Raw genomic sequence first — 12507 nt, forward strand, 5'->3', positions numbered from 1 at the left:
TTATATATATAATATATATATAATAATATGAGGTTTTTCCCTCACCACACACCTTCAAATACCAAAATTTTCTCCTCCGAGGAACAGCAACCTTCTCTAAAGAATATCTCATAGGTGAGATGACATGGCTTCTATGTTTAGGGAACAAGAAGAATACATTCAAAGAAAAAAAAAAAGAGTCTGAGATCCTTTATTCTGGAAGAGAGACATCCCATCCCCAAGGTCTGTAGCACCAGATCAGACCATGGATGGGGACTGCTCACTTGTCCAACAGGAGGAACTTCTGGCAGCAAATAAATCCAGCATGAGCCAAGTTTGAAAAGACTCCAACCTCAAAGGTCTTTCAGTGATTAGATTCAAGCCTGTGAAAATCCTTGGCAATGGTGTGCTGGATTCAGTGTATTTATGAGGGTTCAAGGACTGACCAACAAGAGTTTGGAGGATTACTAAATGCACATGTACCATCAGTCTTAGTAAATCTGTGCTCAGAATTAGCCAGTGGTTGCATCTTACCTGGGGGAAGTGTTGTGTACTGTCGCCCTGAAACCTAAAGCCTTCTGATAATGTTTTCATAGTTTTAGTTACTGTCCCATGAAAGTTCTATAAACATAAGTTGTTTATCACATCCCTTCTATGAAACATCTTTTGATGGACGTTTCTCATGACCAGTGTATTTGGGAAAGTGGTAACTTAATTATCCAATCCCTGGTCATTGTCGAGGATCTATAAATACTGGAGTCAGAGAATAAAGTTGGTCTTTTCCTGTTCTAACACTGAGCGGTGTCCATGTGAATGATTTTGTGTCCTTTAGTGACATGTACCTCTTTTTCTCTTTTGTGGGGACCTGCTAACTGCTGGAGAAAGAGGGGTTGCTTTCTCTGAGCCAAATGACACTTTTGGGTTGTATTGTTATAGGTTCATTCTTCACAGCTGAGACCTTTAGAGGTCTTGTTGATGACAGGTATTCTCCTGACAGAAACTATGGTGTATTGAAATATGCCAGGACAAAAAAGGTAGCAGTAGTGTTTACCATCAGACCATCAAAATATTCTGACTGCAATAAAAGGGTGTGCCATTAGGTTATGCTTTTATCAAATGTCATTTACTTATTTTAAAATGCACCTGGAAAAAATGCAACTAAATTGCAGGAAAAAGCTAAATCCCTAAGTAAGTTCTATCATTAAGGTGAGGATTAAGGACCAATTAAGTGAAAACTAAGCAGCCAAGTGTAAGGTATGCAGGGAGATAACAGAGCCCTGGCTAGAGGTTCAGCTAATTGAGCATGGCACGAGACATTTTCTTGGGGGACATAATGAATAGCAGAGTGAGAAGCTGTCAGAAATAGTACTGTGAAGGTTTGCTAAGTTTCACAGTTGGTTAAGGGTAAGTTATATGTGTTGAGGGCTGACCAAAATTCACAGTAATTTAAGGGCGATAGTGGCATCTTTTGGGGACAGGAAATCTTAATCTCAGCAGTGCCTAGGTAACAGTATCAATAAACTTTTTTGAGGTCAATACTACCTAGGTAACTATCAAAAGTACCAAATTTGAATACATATATAGAAAAACTGGTACAAATGGGGAAAAATAACTGATTATCTGGTTGATTATCTGGTTGATTATCTAGAGGCAGACCAGAGAACAAAGGGAAGGATTGAGGAGGATGGGAAAATATGGTTGGGAAAATATTGATGAGGAGCATAAACATGCTTGCATATGTGAGCAGGTAGTTGGTCAATAAGTATTTATTTTCTTTGATCAAGCTGACTGAAACATTCCTAGTTGGCAGTATGAATCAGCAGTAGTGTGTGAAGACCTGTGTGGTTCCCTGGATTATCACTTCTATTGTGATTTTTCACTGTTTTGAAATATTGAATAATATAAATTGGGCAAATAATTGGAGTCAATCCTTATTGCCAAATTACATTATTTCATCCTACCAGAATCAGTAAGCTTCCTTGTTCTATGGTTATTGTAAAGCCCATGCTGAATTCCTGGTTCTGTTGTCTTGTTTTATATTGCCTTGATGGGGAGGTTATAGTTTGCAAGTAAAGTCATGTAAATGTAAGGGCCTCCAATAGTGCTGTGCTCCCATTAGAGGACAAGGAGAAGTGTCCTGTGTGTTCTGACCAAATATCAGTGTCAGCTTTGCAGGACATGTTGAATATCTCTCTGAATGCCACTGCATGGCTCAATTGGGATTTGACTGTGAGAACTTAGAAAACTCACATACATGGAGACCTCTGAGGGCTCAATTCAAGTTCCTAAATATAGGCATTTACTGCTATTTGAGAATCTGAGAACCTCAGTGACCTGCACACTGTGCTGTTGGATTTGCCTCAGGACTTGGATGAGACTTACACCTGTAAGCATGAAACTCATTCATTAAGCATCTTGAGTGCCATCAATCTGAATCTTCTCCCCAGTTTGTCACCTTCCAGGAACTGCTAGGAGCTACATCCCCAAAGGAGTGTTAGTGCATGGGTGTTGAGTTTCATTCCACATTGCCTTCAGATGTCTGGCTGTTGGAGACAGATTCATGGGCTGAGGTAAGTTCTACGCTTCTCAGAGGTTAGGGATGGGCAGACATTCCCTCTTTCTCCAGATAAGTACCTGTCTTCCCTGGAGGACTGGCTGTTTTCTATGCATAGTCAAGGATGCAATCCTTCCATGTGATTAGGAACATGTGTGCTTTTATTTGGCCTCCTCCTTCTCCCCTGGTGCAGATGAGCAGATATCTTTCATTCTGCTGTGGTGCTTGGCAGAACAGGATTTGGGCACTTGTAAGACAGCTGGGAGAGAAAGAAGATAGTCTGATTTAGCCAAAAATAGGAGGATGGAGAGAAAGGCAGGCTTTTTGCACTGTGCAGTCTGGGGGCTGACTGTGTAAATGCTACATGTGGGGAAGGTGGGCTACCCTGTATGAGAGTGGAAACTGAGATGTCATCAATGAAATGACAGAAATGTGCTGGGGAAAAGGAAAAATGTGATACTTTAATAGAAAAGGAGGAAGAAGTGGGCTATTCTTGGACTTGGAGTGGAGAACCATAAAGTTCTCTACTTATGTGATGAAAGAAATTGACTGCTTATAGCAGAGGTGAACACAGCTGTAGCAGGTCTTACAAACAGATCCAGAAACCATGGCTGCCACCAAGGCTTAACTGTCTTGTCTATATCATCTCTCAACGTTCAGAGAATTAGCTCACTTCTGGAAACATCTGAAGAAGGAAATGGCTGCTTTTTGTGTACCAGCTGAAGCTCTCACATAGGCAATAATAGGACAGTCAGGTCTTCTCCATTGCTTTTGCAATATTCGCTGCCTCTTTTCATTCAGGCCAGAATTTGCCTGAAGGTCCTGAGACCCATTAAACTGCACGAGTGGTTTTGTGGGTTCTACTCCAGTGTTTTTCTGCTGTGTAGGTTTCAGTCTGCTCAGGAAAGATACCACTGCTAATCTGCTCACCTGGGAATTTCTGGAGATGAGCACTGTACAGACAGCTCAGTAAAAGTATTTCAAACGTAGCCTGTGCAGCACTTAGTGTTGTTTGTGGCAACTCCAAGCTCTATTTAGATTAAAGACTTTGTGAAAAAGATTATTATCAAGATACTATACCCATATCTAGTATAATTATATATGAAAGTAGGAATACTCTTGTTGAAACATCTCCCATTTAGCTAAATTATTATTAATAGGAGACAGGGAGGCTTAATAAGTGGGATTAGCACACATGAGTGGCTACACTAATGAACTGTTAGCATAAATGAAATACTTTGAACTTTCATCATTTGGAACAAATAAGCTTGTTCATCTCCTGAGTGATTTCTGAATATACCAAAAATACCCTTCACTATTTGATGTGCAAGATAGCTACTTTAACAGGGGAGGGTGGAGAGAAGAGTGGGGGCTTGGATGTGTACATTTGTGTGTTTATCTGTGTGTAGTACAGCAAGCTCCCACACTGTTTATCTGTTTTTGAATTTTGTAATTTCAAACTAGATTTCGGACCCCAGAAAAAATTAAGAATATGGAAAAAAATTAAAATACTTGGACAAAATTGCACACTTCTTCCCCTGGGACCAATGTCACAAGGATGGTGTGAGCTGCCTTTGCACTCCACCTTGAGAGATGCTGATCTGGGCAGTCAGTCCTGAGAAGGCCACCCCTATCTTCTAATTGTCCTGAAGTTGGAAGTAGCCTTAAAGGACTTGCTGTGTGTAACAGTGTGAACATTTCCATAACTAGAATAAGTATGACTGTGAAAAACAGGTCTCTTTTCCCAAACTTTTAGAGAACATGCTGAAAACTTCCAGTTAAACCAAAGGCGGGAATAACATCCGTGGTTTATTCTGTCAACTGCTCAAATCAACTGAAAAGGCACAATTTACATTGTGCAGACATCAGAACTCAGAATATCAGAGAACAGGGTCTCCCTTCCAATACTTTTTATTGAGATAAAGGCAAGTCTCACCACCAATCTACTGATGAGCATATTTGTCATTAAATTAATTATTTTTTGTTACTCAGATCTCTAGGGGTTGGATTAAGTCAAATTGACACAGACAACAAATGTGCAGTAGCTATAAAAGATCCTGGCTTTTTACTGAGATAACAGTTTTGGATTTTCTTGGTATAAACTGAAAGTAAATGACTGAATTTGAAATATTTTGCACTCTGTTTCTTTGTACTCAGAGTATTAAATAACTGAGGGTTTTCATCTCATAGCTGCTTTTTCCTCCCCTGGAGGACAAAATGCCTTTTCTAGGGTATACTAGTACTAGTCAACTGGCTGTGAAGCAGTACAGTAACATAAACTGGGATGCCTTAAAATGCAACACTGCTTTGCCTTTGTAATATCTGTGAGTTCAAATTTAAAACATAATTTTGTTCATACTTGTAGTATTGGACTGTGCTTGTCTTACCTTAGGATGTGCTGTAAATTATTCTGGGAGGCACAAAAATTATTCTTCCTCAGTACAGATGGATTTTTCAGAACTGTACTGTGCAAAATTAAAAAACCTGGACTCAAATGCTATTACCCCTATACACCTCTTCTACAGATGCTAGATTACTATTGTAAAACCCAGCAATTCTTCTGGCATGGGCTTTGTAGTGCTTCCTCCAGGTCAAGCCTGGGATAAGAAGGCCTCTGAAAATACAGATGACCTTTCTTTTCCTAATATTTCTTACATTATCTACATAACCCCCATATAGCCACTTTGTTGTGAGGAATGTTCTCACAAGGTTCAGGTAGGACAATGACAAGGGCAGGAGCCGTATGAAATGTGTCTGTTTTTTTCCTGCACCATCTCTTAAATACCATAGACAAACAATTCTAATAAGTTTGTTTCAATTTTTGTTTGTGGTTTTTTTTGTGGGATTTTTGCTTTGGTTTATTTTGTTTTGTTGGGGTTTGTTTTGGTTTTTGTTTTTGGAATTTTTTTTGTGTGTGTGTGGGTTTTTTTTTTGTTTTTTTTTGTTTTAATCTAGAGCCATGTGTCTATTATTATATCTTTAGATATGGTTGGATTCTATCTACAAACTGGAACTCTAACCTGACCTTCCAAAACATTTCTGGAAATCCTCAAAGGAAAAAATAGTCTTCAGTTGGGTTCATGTATTAAAACACAGGATTACTGAAAGAGATAAGATCCCTGGAAGTTTACCCTGAAATGTTTGACTACACATTTGGGCTTTGGTATGTAATTTTTATGGCATACATAATAGCTTCAAGGACATTAAGAAGAAGAGGATATTCTCTCAAAAAGCAAGCTCTTGAATCAGCATGTTCCCTCTACTGCCTGAGTAGCTTTAAAAAACATATCTGCATCATGTAATTCTAAAATCCCCATAAGCTGAAGAAAGAATTAATTCTTAGTGAGCAAAGGAAAGCTCTCTAATTTATTTTTACATCAAGGAACAGATTTTTCTCCTAGTGCAAATTTATTAAAGGCAGTTTTCATCCAAGGATATTCAGTTCCTGGTAATACTTGTGCTGTTTCTCTATATATGAAAGAAATATTTCAGGATGCCTGTGAAATCTGTGCACATTTCAGAAACTGATTCCAAATTGTAATGAATTCTAGAAAGATTGGCTCAGCTTTTGAGGAATAAAATAAAGCAGATGGTGATCTTTTTTAAAAAAATCTGAGTAGAAGTTCTATTCTATAAATTGAACAGAATTTCACTCCTGTGTGCACAAATGCACAGGGGAAAAACCTCCCATGCAGGTACTTTATTCTTTTTTATTTTCTTTTAGCTGGGGTAGTCTGAATGGAATTAGTATTAGTGAGATGCTTCAGCTGAAAGTTGACAAATGTGTATTTTTTTAGCCTACTGTCTTACTCGAGGCCAAACTCATGCAACCCCTTCTTATGCTAACGAGAAGTTGAAGTCAGTGAGATTTGACATGTAAGTGCTCAACAACTTCATAATCTTACCCTAAATGCTTTTTCTTTGATAGATCTCTGCCTCCTTGTCTTGCTGTCTCTCTGTCTTTTGAAAAAAGGTTATCTATAAAACTTTTTCTGGTGATATACTGTGAAAAGAGAGCTCAGTAGGCTTCCTGCCACTTTTTGAAAGCCTGTTAACATTACATAAGAATTGCTGTTTGCTCACCATTTCATTATAAATATAATTTTATGTTGATATTTCAGCTCCATCTGACAATATTAAGCACCATAATATCAAGATATCTACAGCATCCATCATCATGACTGACACAGATTAGACAGTTGTGCTTTTTATCAACGAAGCTTGTCTCTGAAGATACTCTCAGTACTGTGTAAAGCCAAATAAAATGGAAACAGCACAGTGTAGTCTTCTAAAACCCTGAAAAACATAGCGCTTCAACATCTCTTTTGTGTGTTTTTTCAAAAAAGAGACTAGCTCTTATATTTCCTTAAGGAGGATAAAGATTTTATTGTCCAAGGAGAGTCCTTAAATAAGACAGGATCATTCTGGCCCAGGACCTAATGTTTCTTCTGCAGTGATATCTTATCTATGGGTACCTGAGATAATAGCAGCTTGAAAAACGAAACAGTAAAATTCACACAATTAGATAGCATGACACTTTTTTACTAGATGAGACTCTTTCCTCTGGGAACATGGAACCAAGCCTGACTCTGTTTCCTGAAGGGCAGCTCAGTCTAGCACACAGGACTATGACAGTGAAAAATGAAAGTCATTTCACTGATCCAGCCTGGTGCTAATAAATATACATCCCTCCTTACCACACTGCTTGTGGGCTCATGTTCAGTTAGCAATGCTGGACCTGTGCTCCAGGAGCCTACAGTGGATGTGTTTTATGAACCAAATTATCAGTGAAAAGGCAATCTTTAATTTTACAGGACACAAATGAAATGTGTCTGTTTTGTATCCTCTGCTCAGAGTGCTTAATGCAGGGACTGAGTGGTATTTGTGATATCAGGAAAAGGTTTTTCACCTTCATGAGATTCAATCTAACCTGCAAATGAACTCTGGATTTTGGCCTTTCTGTTTCTCCCCTTCCTTTGTGCACATAAGAACCAGAAAATGAGCCATGGCTGACCTTGGACCAGGGTCATTGTAGTGCTGTCAATGTCACTCCTCTACAACTCTCTTCATAGTATGGAGCAGCAGAAAGGACCCCCACAGCAGAGCAGAGCAGAGCATCTCTGGATACAGTAATTTGTATTTGCTTCAGCGATGGTCTGTTCTTCACTGAAAAGCAAGGGTTAACACCCCTGTCCCAGCTATGGTAATCTCTCTGTCCTGCTGAAGGATGTGTGGTCAAACCCTGAGGACACAGAGCCCATGCAAAAATATCTGAGCATATTGCATCTGCCAGAGGGTGAAGTGAGAGGTGAGCAGGGCTGCAGCAGATGCTCAGCAGAGTTTCCAGGCTGATGCCATCCCCATGCTGCACATCTGCTGCAGGCTGGAGCTGCTGGGGATGGAGGCATCACAAAGAAACGAGATTTAAATATTGGTAAAGTAACTGTCTGGGCTCTGTCTCACCACTGGCTAAGCTGTGCTTCTTCCAAGCCAATTTACTGTCCAGCCCTCTCCAACTATTCATGTGTTGTGCTGCATTTGTACAGGCATTGATACATCAGCTACAAAAGAAGCATTTAATAGACTGAGATGAAGATATGGGTGAAAAGTCTTTACTGAAAGGAGAAAAAGTACTGTGAGCCATAATTATTTCTTCTTTTAAAACAGACACATCCTTCTGCCAGTTCACACGCAAAAGACTACATCGTGCTAATATTTTTCTCAAAATAAACAAGAAATTACCTCTGTGAAGTCTGCAGCAGGTGCTTTTTTTTTTTTGTGCATTTGTTGCTGCAGTTTTAAAACTCTCTCACTTCATAAATTTATTGAAGTTTAGCCTTACTGGCTCACCAGTGAGGCCAAGACACCCACAGGTGAAACCCACCTGCACTGCAGAGCATACTTTGATTCTGTGTTCCATCCCATATCCCAGGAAGTCCAGTTGTCCTTATCCTTTTCCCTTGGCGAACATCAGAAGACTTCTGTTGGTGTTCAAGGCTGTATTCTATATTGGTATTTCCAAAAAGAAGCTGGTTAATTAATTTTAAACATATTAATTTGCACTGAAGTAGATTAAGGATGCTACTATTGAATAAGTGGATTTATTCTACATAAACACTATCTGAGCTGGCTGCATAGTTTTGTTTATAGAGGGTCTCATGCGGAAAAGCCAGGGTAATTTCCAAACACTCCTAAGAGTCCAATACCATTCTCAGATACCATAAAATCTGTGCAAACAGTTTATTTGAAAATAATGAATTTAAGGAAAAAGGAACTATTTTTGTTTAGAAACAGCATAAATTTAAGGGACTTCAAATCAGTAATATTTAAGCAGTTAGAGAAGAAAATAAATTTCTAGTTCCTATTTGTCTGTTCAGGATAAAGAGAATGAAAGACACTTTCTCTGAAACATTTTATTGAAGCCATGGGGCACAGTCAACAGCAGGGCACTGGCCTTAGTTGTGGGATACCAAATCCACATCTACTCTGCATCCCAGAGCTCTATCTCCTACTTCTGCCAGGAAGAGCCACACTCCAGGCTACTCTCCTGGACAGAGCTGAGATAATAGGGCCTCTCAGCTGCAGAGGCAAAACTGGACGCTTCTTTTGCAAGGATGAAGTGCTGGAGTGCTCCTTGTCAGGAAACAGTGCAGTACATGGGCTTGCTGCTCCTGCAGATGCCAACTGCTCCCTCTTCTTCCCCCAGCCACTGCCCTGGCCCAGTATAACTTGGCTGCTTCCTGAGAAGCAGAAGCAAACTTGGTTTCTTAGAGACAGAAAAGGAAGCAGCAGGGTTCTGTTCATGTGCTACCCTTTGTAATTACCTGTTGCAGAAAGCTGTTTACATGTCTTTTTCCAGAGTTCATGCCAAGGTGAAATATTCTCTGTTTCGACCAGAAACACTGTTTTAAACTTGGAAATATTTCCAAAGTGTATCCATAACAAGACAAGGTATTGTTAGACTGACAACCTTTATTTAAATTTGGAAAAGAAATGTCAGAAGAAACTCCTATATAGCACTGAGACTTATCTTTATGAAAAAACAAAAACAAACAAAAATAATGCTCTTATACTCTATGGGCTTTTCTGAAATTTTGATTGATATATGTCAAGAGATTTGAAGATATGAAATAAGACAACCTGAATGTCCTGAGAATTGAATAATATCTCTAATTGTTGAATATTTGACTCCTCCTGAAGTTAGTATCAACATTAATTTTCTTGATAGCTCAATAGAAAATATCAGTCAAAAGCAGAGCCACATCATGAATATTTTCATTAGTTTACAAAAATAAAACTTTTCTCATCAGCTCACCAGCTACAGATCATCATGTTGTATTTAATTTGCCATATTATTTTTGAACTGCCTCTAACAAAATGCTACAGACTTTTGACTCGTGTTTGTAGAAATGAGAATAATTGAAAGAAAATGGATGTGAGTCATTACAGAAATAGTACCAGTCCAAGGGATTGCCCCCAGAAAGTGAACTTTTGTGGCATAGCATATTTATTTATTAATTTAGCAACTTAACATTTTTGTAAAGCTCAGTTAGAGCTATTCCAATGAATTATGTTGCACAATAACTTCAGACATCTCTACTAATCCTAGAGAACATCAAAAGCAATGCTGGCTGCTATTCAACACTGGGTTCAGTGCCATGACAACAGATGGAATTCATGGCTGAGGAGTAAAAAAACAGACTTCCATCCCCCTGTCACTTTTTTTAAGAATCCCTAAAGAGAAAATTATGCAAACTATTTGAAACTGAATGTAGAACAGGAATGCCTGTGACTGTGTGCTATCTGCATTTACACAAAACCACTTATTTGTGAAACAGAATGTAAGTGGTAAAAGTAGATATGGAAGACTTATTTAAATTCTTGCAAAGGGCTAAGAGGAGGAGGAGGGAGAATGGGCTGAATTCGTCTCCCTTTGAATTCATGGAGAGCAGATTGAAATTCACAATATTATGGTCATGGGCAGATGACCTGAGAATGATTTTTTTATGTTGTTAAATTAATGTTCCTATGTTTTGTGAAGGGATCATTCTGATACATATTTAAATCTCTATGTTTTTGCAGTACAATTTAATTTGGCAATATTATGATATCTGTAGGATAAACATTTTGGACATTACTGTCCTATAGATAAGAAATGAAATGATATATAAATGAAATATAAATGAAAAGATAAAAGTACTTGTTGACAAGTGAACTGTGGAGATGTGTGTGAATTGTAAATGTAAATGAAAACAGATCTTTCACTTATTTTTGTTGCTGCTTGTTTTTGTTTTTTTTTTAATCTAGTCAACATCCCACAGATATGATGATGAGTCAGATGTGTCTACTATGCAACTATTAAGGACCACTATTGCTTCAAAAGACCAGGCTGTCAAACTTACCAAATTTAGAAGAAAAAAATAACCACACTGATGCTCAAAAAGTTTAGACTCAAAACCTCAAAAAGAGTAGACTAGCAATAGGCTCAGTGTCGCAGGTAGAAATGAGAATTCTGGGAAGTGAGCTGAAAGTAATAGAAGAAAATGTAATCTTAATACTGGATGCAGAAATGGGTTGTTCAAAGATTTGCTAAGGTGCCTGCATGATCAGATAAAACATGAGCAGCAGAATATAAAATAGAAATGGCAACTCTTTAAAGGTACCCTCTGGCTACCTATCCCTGTTTTTAATAGAAGGACAGTGCTCCATAAATAGATTTTCAGAATTGTCTTCACATTTTTCTAGGCAGTAAAAATGTGCTGTCCATCAGAACCATCTGTAATACAGAGCAGAAGCATGAGCAATTTTTTTTCTGCAAAACTCACCATATGGTTCTGCATTCATTTTAGTTTGGAATGCTTGTTTAGTATCCTGGTGATTGGGTGCTGCAGGAAAAAAAGGAATGTTTTAACATTTCCTCACCTAGCTACGAGGTCTGTAGCAAACTTGGTGTGGTTTGCCATTGAAAGAATACATAAGGAGCAAAAAGCTTGACTAAATATATTATGCCTATATGGTTGACCCTTGAAGAAGTTTGACTCAAGGTCTTCTTGTTCTGTGGCCTTTCTCACTGGGGATTTTCTTTCATTTCTTTTTATTACATATGGTGAAAGAAAAAGGCTGCAGGCTTTGATAAAAGCTGCAAAAATTTTATTTTATCTTTTGACTTGTTCTTTAATTTATTGCAGTAGTTATGACTCTGAAGTACCACAGTAATTCTTTTGCTGGAATACCTGATGTTTGTGTCTGGTTCTTTGGTCTGACCTATGACAAAGAGCAAGCACAGTTATGAAAGACTCTGCTCAAGCAGTGTGATTAGATGCTCAGCTGTGCATAGTTGCATTCAAGGGCATTCATTTCAGATTTTAGATATGAGGGGCATTTTAAAAATATGGCCAAGAGTATAAACTATGTGTCAGCCTTGTTTTGCCATTTCCTTTACTACAAAAATATTTATTTGGCCTTTAGTAAGACTATTCCTTCACCTGATTTTTTACATGAAATTCAGTGTATGACTAAATCAGCCTTGTTAAAGGCTCACCCTCAGCTGACTGGAGACAGAAATTAATAATGATAGACTAGTAGACAGAGTTATGTCTTTATGAGGCTAAGGAAGATTTTAATGTGCTCATTAAAAAAGAAATTCACTAACAAAGTTAACATTGTCATACAATAGAAAAATTCCTAATTTTGTGATTCACAATGGGGCATCCAATTTAGGAAGGGTCAGTGAATTTCAGAGGTCCCTTTCCTCCTTTCTGGAGTGAATACTTTCTTTGGGAACCTACCTTTTGAGGAGAGGGTGGAAGGCAGCAAGACCTTTTGAGATGACAATGAGATCAAAAAAGAAGGAGTGATTATTCAAATCCCTCAGAGAAATAAAAGCCTGAAGTAAGAAGAACTGAACCCAAAAAGGACCAGGCAGGGCGGGTAGCGGGCAAAGGGGAATGAGAAGCAGAAACTGAATGCAGAGG

At 38.3% G+C, this 12507-nt stretch overlaps 1 long non-coding RNA gene across 1 annotated transcript; it reads left to right on the plus strand.

Annotated features, from left to right (window-relative positions):
- The first annotated feature begins 1239 nt into the window (after positions 1 to 1239).
- Positions 1240 to 8284, plus strand: LOC147653475 (uncharacterized). The gene is made up of 5 exons (XR_015286237.1): positions 1240 to 1383; positions 2427 to 2549; positions 5517 to 5696; positions 6331 to 6409; positions 6655 to 8284. It is a non-coding gene; the product is annotated as an uncharacterized LOC147653475 (long non-coding RNA).
- The last annotated feature ends 4223 nt before the right edge of the window (positions 8285 to 12507 follow it).

This window comes from Cyanistes caeruleus, chromosome 4, assembly GCF_971803275.1.
Source record: "Cyanistes caeruleus chromosome 4, bCyaCae1.hap1.1, whole genome shotgun sequence".
Classification (NCBI taxonomy): domain Eukaryota; kingdom Metazoa; phylum Chordata; class Aves; order Passeriformes; family Paridae; genus Cyanistes; species Cyanistes caeruleus.